Source organism: Cimex lectularius, unplaced genomic scaffold (genome assembly GCF_000648675.2).
Source record: "Cimex lectularius strain Harlan isolate CLEC.00 unplaced genomic scaffold, Clec_2.1 scaffold246, whole genome shotgun sequence".
Lineage (NCBI taxonomy): Eukaryota > Metazoa > Arthropoda > Insecta > Hemiptera > Cimicidae > Cimex > Cimex lectularius.
In genome coordinates, this window is record NW_019392852.1 from 312,082 (window position 1) to 324,172 (window position 12,091).

Below are 12,091 nucleotides of genomic sequence, written 5' to 3' on the forward strand. Positions count from 1 at the left end.
CTCCAAGCAGTCCAAACGGAGCGTCGCCGTTCCAAAAACCACCTCAATGGAAAAACTGAACTGGCGTGCCCGGCTGTGCCGAATATTCGACCGGTACAAACACCATCGCGCCACTCCAAATATCTAGGCGCGACGACGGCATGGCGCGTTCGTGAATGGGAAAACCTGGCGTGGAGGGTGGGGATTTTGGCGCGCTGGCCTGGTCGTGAATGGGAAAACCCTCGTTTTTTGGCGCAGTCTCCGCCTTTCTGTCACTGAGCAAACATTTCCGTCGTACATTCTCAAAAAGTCAAAAACGTTTATTCTTTATTGGTAATGACATCCAATCGAGATTTTATTGTTGAGGTGATTGAATTGTATGAAAGTTTACCATGTTTATGAAAGTGGTGGACAATGATTATATTACCACGATAGAAATAAAAGAAATTCGATCCTCAACCAGTTGGTCGACGTTTTCAAAACAAAGGATACAAATGCAATGAGAGATGCGGTATTGATAACAATGATCAGAAATCGTAGTAGAGAACTTAAGTTCTTTGTAGTTCATCCCTGTAGCGAGAAATCGTAATGTGGTTGCCAACCTTTCATGTAGTGATGATTTCTCTCATGACTGTCTTTTGTTTTCTAATCAAGGGGGTAACTAGCTGGAGTAAATATAAATAAGTCGTTAATCTTTTTTTTGTAAGGTTTTGGTTGAAATGAAAAAATAGTGTCACGAGGGGATTCGAATCCACGACATTCGGCTAAATACGCCGCTGCGCTAACCACTTGAGCTATCCTGACCTCGATCCACTCGGGCACCAACTCCCCATCTCAACCTACAACCTTTCGAATTTTTTGGTGTCGGAGAGGATCGAAGTCATGATAGCTCAAGTGGTAGAGCAGCGGTGTACTTAGCCGAAGGCCATGGATTCAGATCACGCTCGTGGCACTAGCTTTTTCATTTCAACCAAAACCTTAAAAAAAAGATTAAATAATTGAAATAAGTAATTTGGTCAATAGAACACTAAATTTAATGAATAAATAAGACGTTTCATCCATCCTTAAATAGTTCCTCCAATCAGCGGGTTCGAGGGAAAACTTCTTCATCAAATTGATGTTGGTATTACGACTTCTGTTCAGGAGCCACTTCTTACACCATTTTCTCTTCGATTTTTTGCTTTTAATATGTAAATAATCAGAAGAATAGCACAAGAGATCGTCATCCATTTTGAGAAGGTAATTCACTGGTTGACGTTCGGAGCGACTGGCTGTGGAGCGGTCGTGAATGCCCCTGAAAATTCAGGCACTCCAAATGGATCTGTACGGCTTGGCGCGGTTCCATTTGGAGTGATCGTGAATGGCCGCCTTAAGCGTTTGGATATCATATTAATCATAATATAAATTGGGAAGATGGATGATGGGTCCTGTATAAGGATATGTGGTTGGGAGTTTTATAAGCTTTAGTAATGAGAATGATAATTTCTGATAAGAGTGATGTCATTGTAGAATTTGGTTCAAAGTACTATGCTCTCCTGAGGCAGGTTAAGAAGCTTTGTGAATACAATTACGTCATGTGCGGGGAATGTATTACTTGGGGATTTGTGTATGTAACTCCAGAAGAATGGAAAGGTCTGTGAGATTAGGAGATGAGAAAAAATCACTATCGAAATATATGTAATTTTTTATTTTCAATGAAAATTTAAAAAATAGCATTACGTGATTTGCCAGATCTCATAAAATCGAAATTTAATTCGGGAACACTACTCCTGTATGTTTTACAAATACACCAACTAAACCTAATGTTATGCTAATATATTGGTTGAGATAAAAAAAGTCAGTGTCGCGAACCCAAGACCATCGGCATAATACGTCGCTGCTTTACCATTTGAGCTTTCGTGACTTCGATCCTCTCGTACACTAACTTCCCATCTCAACTAACTCACTAACTTTTTATCTCAACCAATCCCTTACTTAATGATTAATTAACTGAAAGAATTTATTTTGGTCAACCGGACCACGAAACTTAATGGATTAAGCTAATATTCGGCGGGCTTTGTTGGGTAGTATAATAGGTGCGAGTGCTCCTTTTTCTTTTCCTAATTTCTCAAATTTTTAATTATTCCTAAACCCCCCAACTGCAGGTTACTTCCAAGACCGTTACAATTAAATGTACATTTATTCAACGGAATCAACATATCGAAGGTACTGAATTTACTTAATAAAAAGTTAACGCTAATAGTGCCAGTTTATTTCTCAAGTTATTAATAAATTATATACTCAGTAATATAGACCGTGGAGGCGAGCTCAGATAAGACAAAGAAGATAGGGAGGACTGAATGAAAGGAAGCTACAATGAGGCCTAGACAATGGCCGCATCAGATCCTTCTACTGTGATACATTAATTCTAATTAAAGGCGGCGGCAGGGTGCCATATTGATTAATGGACTGCTCAGCCTGGCCACTAATAAGATGAGAACGACGCACGTTTTGAACACGACGAAGGAAGATGTAAGAACGAGCAAATTCGTTTAGCAAAGAACAAGAAAACAAACAAAAACAATGTTTAAATAAAAAGAATATTGATTCTGGCTGATTCGTTCATGATAGGAATCTCTTTTCAACCGAGAGCATTTCGAGTTGGACATAAATTGATGAAAACAACTTGAGCAGAAATTCATAAAAAGCGACGTTTCTATTTTGTGTGTTGTTTTGTGTCGTCCTTCCTGTTTTAAAACGTTCTTCACAGTCTGAGACATCCGTCGATTTGTGGAACAAGAAACTAACCCCTGGCCTTGCTAAGTTTGATAAAGGGAAAAGGCGGCTAATGCCCAGGCCCCTAGTAATCCTCAACGATAACACTTAGATTTTACTGTTATCACCTCTCGCCCACTTTTCCCAGTCCTTAATTAGTGCGGGGGCGGGGAAAGCTTTCGCTAACACCCCCGGAACTGGGGTGTTCTATACTTTTTAATGAACGTGATCTTTTCCTACGCTGGGAACAGATGGTCAGGAAAGTTTGGTAATTAATTGAAAGACGTTTATGCCAGCCCTCTTGAACCACTGATTTTTCTATCGATCTAGGGTAATTGCGTTTTAAATACTTTTAAAAACAAATACCAACAACATGTATCTTAAAACACACAATTTTTCATTTTTGAGAGCGTGTCATTTGCACAAGGCTTTTCATACTGAAATATACCGTTGAATAAGAGATAAAATAATTTAAAAAGAAAATATTGTTCTATTATAACGTTGACATTAATGATTCGCAAAATATATAAATCAAATACAAAAAAATTAATGTCATATCTCATTTGTTCTCTCCGTCTTGTCTTCAAAGACAATATATCATTCATCGCAAATCATGTAATGGAGGAAACTGACGTGATAAACATTGCAACAAGGAAATAGCAAGTCGTTAATCATAACCGGCCATCGTCAACCTGTAGCACGTTTTGTACCATGAGCTAGCTTCCTCTAGTGGCTACATCTGCGATGTAATCATTCGGTGTAAGTCACTTAATCATTTAGATTGATTTGCAAAATCCAGATAGGTAACAATTCTTTCATTCGTTGCATCTAAGCTATTTATGAATGTAAAACCAAGAAGGAAATTATTACATACGAATACAGTTTCTGTACGTGATACCGTAATATTCACTTTGATAAATAAATTTAATGGTAAAAAAATATTGCAGAGAAATCTAATCCCTCCTTACAACAACAGCTCAGCCTCAACACATGCAGTTTTAATCAAAGGCACACTAGGCTCGTAGTTCAAAGACAATGAGGTTCTGACGGTTTTCCTTCATTCAGGCTAATAAATACATTACATCTCAATAAACACAAAAAGAAATATTTATCAAGAAATATGTACGCTGGAACAGCTTCGGAATGCAGATAACTCTACCTTCAGATTATTCAGAAATATTCTATATCTATTCTATAATTCTATTGTTCTATGTGATACTTGGTCGATCTGCTTACTTCCCTAGTTCATTTTACAGATGGCTGAATTTCAATGGATGAAGCGGGGTGTGCCTGGTTTGGCCATCAATTGCGTAGAATTGAAATCTATTGTATAAGCTTCGGAAACCGTGTCTACTCAGAGGAGCTCATTGGAATTTCGAAAGCTATGCAATATGTCTACAATAATAAGCTATTTGTTGATGCCAGAATAAAAATACTTCTTTTGAAAGATTAACTACCTTAATTTGAAAATGGCAAAAAGGAGGGAAAGTTCAAAAGGTGGGGTTGAGGTGGGAAGTTACTGTCCGAGTGGATCGAAGTCACGATAGCTCAAGTGGCAGAGTAGCGGCGTACCCCGAAGATCGTGGGTTCGAATCCCTCTCGAGACATTGACATTTTATCTCAACTAAAAACCTTAATTAATTGAATTAAGTTGAAGACTGGAATAAAGTATTTAGTAGCTTGGGTGGTAAAAAGAGTAAGAGAACTGGGAAAGAATAAAGGTACCAATTCACAATGTTTTGGGGTTAGGGCACACTCCACAATTTACAAGGAATTTTAAGGTAGATTTCGTGGCCAAGACCAGTCAACTCACTCATTTCCTCATTTGCATGTTTCATACCCAGTTTTTAATTTGACTTGATTTGCCGGTCTAGTGTCTCCCTGAAGTACGGCGGTCAAGTTAATTAATAAATAGCACAATTATTGTGATGATTTAACTAGGGAGCTTTTTATACTTCAATAAACTCTTTGATAAACAAGCATCCTTGCTTCCATGGTTCCATGGGCTTGCCTGGACCCAAAGTGATAAGAGCCAGACTTATATCGGGCCATATGAGTATTAACCTATATCTCCATAAAACAAAATTTATGAGAGCAGGAGTAATTTATGTAGATGCAACCTTTGAGGATTTGGAACATGTTGTGATGGTTCTTAAACGACAAACAAATATAAAACGGTCGACTAACTTTGTCTATCGCGGCGATTTAATGGTAAAGAATAGAACGAGATATGATGGCATGGTTTTATTGGGTGGGTGTTCAAGGAGAGAAGGATCGGTCGTTCCTTCGGGTTCTTGGAGATTTGGACTTTTCCATGATTGTCTGGAAAGAAATATGTTTTATTCATACCTCTAAAAAGACCTCCGTAATGAAAAATCAAATAATATGGTTAACAAGAAAATAAATTGGTCTGCACTTTTCCCGCTGGTCGGTTAAAGCCGGGTGGCGGTCCCACGATGCCTAGCCAGAGCCGTCCTTCGGAGTATGCCTATTTCCATAGCTAATGTAGAAGCAAGGTCAAAAAACAGAAAACAGCCTATTTTTGTCCAAAAAATAGAACAAATGACTCAAATAGTCGCTGTTGTGGCCCCCATCATCTGGGCTTATCGCCCGACATACTTAACCCTTTACACTTACAAACTAAACGTTTTTACATTGAAGTTAAGCTTCTTGTACCTTAGATTTTAGATTAACTTTTTTAAATTTCACCTTATTTGTTTTTAACATAAAAAAATTAGCCATTTTGAACGAAAAAGGACTAATTTTTAATGGCCAATTTAGAGATAAAAAGAGTTAATTTACACTTTTAACAGGTTATTTGTAGATAAAAAGATTCATTAGAAAGTAAAAACGTTTAATTTGAATTTTAAAATTGTTAACGTGAAATTAAAATGTGTTCATTTGGTGCCAAAACAAGGTCATTTTAAATTAAAAGGGTTAATTTGACCAAAAAATTACATCGGGTAGATTTCTTCACATTTTGGTGAGGTAATCAAGGTGACGATGTACCCACAAATATGAATCAGATCGTTCCAGGACCATCTATTGACTGTCATATTGATAAGTGAGAGATGCTCTGCCCCATCGTGGTGGTCAGGTCGTGACTCGTCTACTTTTTCCATGCACTCCAGATCCAATAAATTTTGGTATATGTCCGGCCCTAGACAACCACCACCATTTTCGCGAGAGTTCCGAGTTCCGAAAGTAGTAACCGTGCTGAGGGTGTCGGTGCAGACAAGATAGACCTACATCGAATCACATGATTGTATTTATTTCGTCTACCAATACGGTTAAATTACATTTAATGTTTTACATTATGCTCCGTTCTTTGTGATTTTTCTTTCTGTCCTAGCAATTTAATTTTCTAACATCTAAATTTTATTTGGGTTTGTTTTACGTTTAGTCCTAACATCACCCAATTATTGTTGACATAGATAAAATATTTCATCAATAACAACAAAATTCATTTTCAATAATATCGGCTGTTCAGAGCTGTGCTGTGGTTTAGCCCACGGGCCCGAACAAACGGCCACTGACTATTTATTATTGGAATGAATTGAAATTCCTGCTGCAGGTTTCAAAGCGGTTATTATTAATTGGAAATTCCTTGAACATGTTTATACAAAGGTAGTATAAACAATAAACCAGTTCTTTGATGTGACTTTATTACATCGGTATCCAAATTAAACTAAAGTTGATTTGATTTAGCTCTAAACGTATTCGCTGATCGGACGGATGACATAAAAAAATAATATTGTTTTTCGAAATTCTGGTAAAATGATGGTAGCTAGTAATCATTACAACCACCGCATCAATTAAAGATAGTTAATTTATGATTTTGTTGTGTCTCTTTAAGTGTATGCGTTAGATCGTTTATTTGTTTGAAAGCATAAAAACTTATGAGTTTAGAGAGAGAGATAAACAGTTTATTGTTGTACAATTAATTGCATGAATAATAAGTGTGTAAAAGGATTTGTAGGCAGTTTATTTTTATTATTACGTTTTGTCAGTATACATTGATAGTATGAAACCAGTAATCACAATCGTGTAAAACATTTTTGAATATATTCCATACCAGAGAAATTAGAGGATAAGTTTTATTTAGGAACAAAAAGAATTATAAATGAGAAGGAAAAAGATTTCTGTTGTTGTGTGAATAACATTAACTAACATTGCGTGTTTAGCTTCCAATAATGCGTAAAGAGATAAATTAGTTAAAAAAATATAATTAAATTTTAATGTGTGGTAATTAGTGACCGTTAATTGATGATTATTTGGAGATCGTGAGATGCGGTCTGGTGTGACGTAGGTTTTAGGAAAAAAATGTTCTTTATCGGGCCAACGTTTCGATCTTTATAGAGATCACATTATTCAAACATTATTTAAATTTTACAAATACACGTAGGATGTGAAAAAAATGAATTTATACAATGCTAGACATTTTAGATTCAATCAAAGTATTTGTAGTCACCCAAAGTTTTTTTTTCTGTGTAATTGTGCCATTCTTGCGTGTCGTGTTGAGAGTGCCAGTGAGATATTGCTGTTTTATGTTTATATATGCTGGATTTTGAAGGGGTGGGGAAAGAAGCCAGGTAGAAAGACATTTTTATTTGAGGAGTCGGCTTCTTTGAGGTGAAAGAAGCCGACAGTAGGAAGAAATGGGTAATCGTTCGTCCTGATTATCCTTTCAGGATTATATAAACGGGAATAATTAGGGAAAGGAAAACCAAATTGTTGAAGAATTAGACTATGGAATGTGATGATTGTTTTATATGTTGTACTATATGTTTCGTGTGATGTGATATTAATGTAGCTGCGACTGAGTTATGTCTGTTCTGTAATTGATGCTGTGTTTATCTCTGTTGATGTAAACCATTTCTAAAAAGTTAGTTTTCTAAAAGTTTTTTTGAATTCGAAATTGCGTTAGTGCTAAAATAGTGGGTAGCCAGTGCTGTATGATTTTGTTTGGGTTTTTTGCAATTATAAATATGTTGGTTTACTCTTTTATCCAGATATTGGGATGTAATACCGATGTAAGACGCCGGACAATTTAAACAATTGATTTTGTAAATTACGTCAGATTTATTTGTTACTGGTTTGGGATTACATTTTGTTTGTGAATTGTAAACTGTAAAAACTACAAAAAAAATTCCTGATCGCTTTTAATTTAATTTAAGTTAAAATAATTATGATGTAATTAATACAGCTATAAAAATATATTTCATTTGAAATAAACATTAAAATACGTCCAGTGTCCGCTTTTTAGTGGATATACGTCACCTTATGACATCCCTGTTTCATATCTTATGACTGTTTGGTGTATTTAATTATGATGTAATTCATGGTTCAAGAGTTCTATGTTTTTAAATTGCACGTTTTTCAGGTTACTGGAAGCATTCTCATCTAATGCAAAAATTAATTGATTGATAATTTGTCAAATGTATACTTATACTAAAGAGGTGGGAATAATTGTAACAGAGCGACAATTATATTTTACCAAAGTTTAATAATCAGTATTCCATGGTACCGTAAGCCGCATAAATAAATTTTTTTGAATATATTCATCAACTACCGGAACAGTGAAGTGCTCGAGGGTAAGCGAGACGGCCGAATGCCGTTTTTCCGAAAAAGGAAGAACCGAGGAAGTTACATTTCTTTTTAATGTATAAACTTCCATAATAAAGTAACGGCGGATGAGGGCGTGAGCCAACTCTCGCGGGGAAGGGTGTGCAAGGCTCTGTTTAAACAATGGGGTAATTTAAATTCATAAGAGGGTCCCAAGGGAAGGCTTGTCATTAGGAGGTCCCCCAGATGTATAAATGAGAAGAAGACGAAGGCAACCCTTATTAGCAGATGCAAATGGGTCCGTTTCAATTCTTAGAGCCGTTAGCAGCATCAAGCACAAGTGTTAAGCCGACCGAGAGATTAAGATTAAGAATTATAAGAAACTATAGAGAATAATTAGATTTATTACCACTCCTCTGAGTCTATAGCAGTTTATAAAAGGGTTAATAAGAAGATATAATAATTTATAGACGCGGTCTAATTAAAGCTTTTAAAATTTATGAGCTTTCATTAATTTTAACGTTTTTATACTAAAGTTATATTGCTTTCTCCCGGACGTGCCCGTTTGAAGGAGAAATATTTTTTCAAATAACAGTACCACGCAGATACTTTTATCATGTTTATAAATTTCCATCATATTTTGTGGTCTTTTGACCAAATTACCTCTTTCAATTAATCTTTTTATGTAAGGGTTTGGTCGAAATAAAAAAGGTAGTGCCACAAGCGGGATTCGAACCCACGACCTTCGGCTAAATACGCCGATGCACTAACCACTTCAGCTATCGTGACTTCGATCCACTCGGACACCAACTCCCCATCTCAACTTACTTTTCGAATTTTTCCTCCTTTTTGCGATTTTTCAATTTGAAAGTAAAATTCGAAAGGTTGTACGTTGAGAAAGGGCGTTGGTGTCCGAGTAGATCGAAGTCACGATAGCCAAGTGGTAGAGTAGCGGCGTATTTAGCCGAAGGTCTTGAGTTCGAATCTCGCTCGTGGCACTAGCTTTTTCATTTCGGCCAAAACCTTACATAAAAAGATTAATTAACTGAAATTTAGAAAGTATAATGAAAAGTAGTTAAATAATTTTAGTCAAAAGGTTTATAAAAAGTTTATTTTCTTTGAATGATGTAATAAAAAAATACATTGTGTGAATTTCTAACTAGCTTTTGATTTTATATCCTTTTTCTTTCATTTACCAAACGAGCAACCTTAAACCTCTTTCCTAAACAAAAGATAGTTGCAATGAAACTTTTCGCCTCCACTTGAAAATGTTATCTCAGCCTCATACGCGTAATCTTGGTATGCGTGGATGTGATAAAGAGGAAAAAATATATATTAAGTTTCAAGCAGTATTTGTTTAGTTTATATTTTCAAGTTTGCCCCCTTGTTCTTCCCTTTGATAAACAAAGGCCAAGAAAATTTCTTTCCTCCTACTCATATTACGATCAAGGCAAAAATAAAACCTTTGGACTTTTCTTTTATAACATTTATGAAAAAATTCTTTACATGGTTATTTACTCCGGGCATCTCTAAGGTTGAATCTTTACCTGAGAAATGCAGCATCTTGAGACCCTTTAATGCAGAGTTTGAAGGAGGAAAAAAGATAATCTCTTCGATCCAATGTAAAACCAAAATTATTTTCTAAAAATATTACTAATGTATAAATCTAATCTTTCTTATAAAAAATAGTTTACTAAAAATAAGTATATAATCGATAAATTATTATATATTTATGGATATTTGATATGAATGCGATTTAAGTGAAAGTGGGAATCCGTTTACTCGCGGAATACTCCGGTTTGCCACAGGAAAACTAATATCGTCGTTTGTGTACAATTTCACGGTAAAGATAACGTGAATATGGGGCTTAGGGTGCCTTTTCTCTTTTTATCCCCTCGAACTCAACAGAGCCGGAACTCAATTTGTTCAAGTCTAAAGAGAGTAAAAAGGGACTTTGTAATCTGAACTTCCAATGGAGCTTTTCTAGTACACAAAAGCTCCGAGGCGCGGGCCCCTTTTGTCATGTACACCGCGCGTATGGGGCAGCAATGTGAAAATGATGTTTGAAAAAAAAACAGGTGTCATATTGTCGAGGGTGTGGGTCGAAATGAGGAAGGGCTGCTTTTATTGGGTTGTCCGGAAAATAATGCAGGATTTTGGTATTAAACAAAAAAAAAGAAACTAGTTACTTTAAAGCAATGTTCTTTAATCAAAATAATTTCCCANACAAATGAGTAATCCTGTAAACGTAAACAGAATATTTTATATAGATTTTTTTTAATGAAAACTTAAAATCCTGCATTATTTTCCGGACAACCCGATAATATTTCCACCACAGGGATTAAGTCTTTGTCTGTGGCCGGGTGGGGTGGTTGATAGCTCAACGCGGAAATCTCAAAGGGAAAATGTTTTATGTTCAAATGTTATCCCGGATCATCCCCAAACTGTAATGAATGGGGCAAAGAAAATCCTCTAACACATGTGAGCACCTTGTTTAATTTATTACTAACCTCTGGATTTAGAAAAAATAAATTAATATAACAAAAACGTTATCGATCTTTGTAAATGAAAAACACGTCAGAACGAATTTAATCACAATTCAAATATTGATAATATAACATCAAATTTAACAAAAAAAAAATTATATAATTTATATATAATTATATACATTTATACAATATGTAATGTCTATTTATACGATCTTTTTTTTTTCAAAAAACAATGTATATTAAATCGGTTAGGTTTCGTCCGATTTGATTCAATAAAGTCCGATTGACCAAATAAATTCTGTTCAATTAATTAATCTTTAAGCAAAGTATTGGTTGAGATAAAAAAGTCAGTGTTGCGAACGGGATTCGAACCCACGATCTTCAGCTAAATACGCCTCTGCTTTACCCCCTGAGCTATTATGACATTGATCCATTCGGACACTACTTTCCATCTCATCCAAAATATTGGTCGCTCGTGACATTTTTTTTCCTCAACCAATACCTTACATAAAGATTAATTAATTTAAAGAGGTTATTTGGTCAATCGGACAACGAAGCCTAATCTATTTAATAAGCAAAATGAATTATATTCAGACCAAGACCTTACATAAAAAGAATAATTAATTGAAAGTAGTAACTTGGTCAATTGATCACAAAAACATAAATGGATTAATATTTAATAAGTAAAACGAAGTATATCTTCACTGAAAGCTCTCCGTGGCCATTTCATTTGTCGCCGAGAATCCAATCCGATTACACGACATTTGAAAAATGGCAAAAAGGAGGCAAAATTCAAAAGGTTGTAGGTTGAGATGGGGTGTTAGTGTCCGAGTGGATCGAAGTCACGACAGCTCAAGTGGTAAAGCATCGGCGTATTTAGCCGCAGGTCGTGGGTTCGAATCCTGCTCGTGACACTGACTTTTTATCTCAACCAATACCTCACTTAAAGTTTAATTAATTGAAAATGCATATTATTTTAACACATTTATTCTATTTTTTATTCTGTTCTGTTTTATAAACGTATATTTAATTTCATTGATTGTCATTAAAACGATAACTGTGTCATTTTATCAGGACGAAAATCTATCATTTGTTTCACTAATTTATATTGTTTTTTATCTAGCTGGATACAATGATCGTAGGGGGATTAAAAGATTAGAGGGTATTGAGCGAAGTGCGATAGATGTCATCAGCCTTTCCAAACAATTGGCCTTCTCTTAGCCCGATTGATAGTACCATTGATTTTGAAATCTTCCTTGAATTTCATTGGAAATGCGAAACCCTCGGATGTACAATTGAGCATA

At 35.4% G+C, this 12,091-nt stretch overlaps 1 long non-coding RNA gene across 2 annotated transcripts in view; it reads right to left on the reverse strand.

Moving 5' to 3' along the window:
* The window catches only part of LOC112127579, a 94,120-nt gene that overhangs the window by 24,730 nt on the left and 57,299 nt on the right, over nucleotides 1-12,091 (reverse strand). The gene's annotated exons all lie outside the window — the stretch shown is intronic.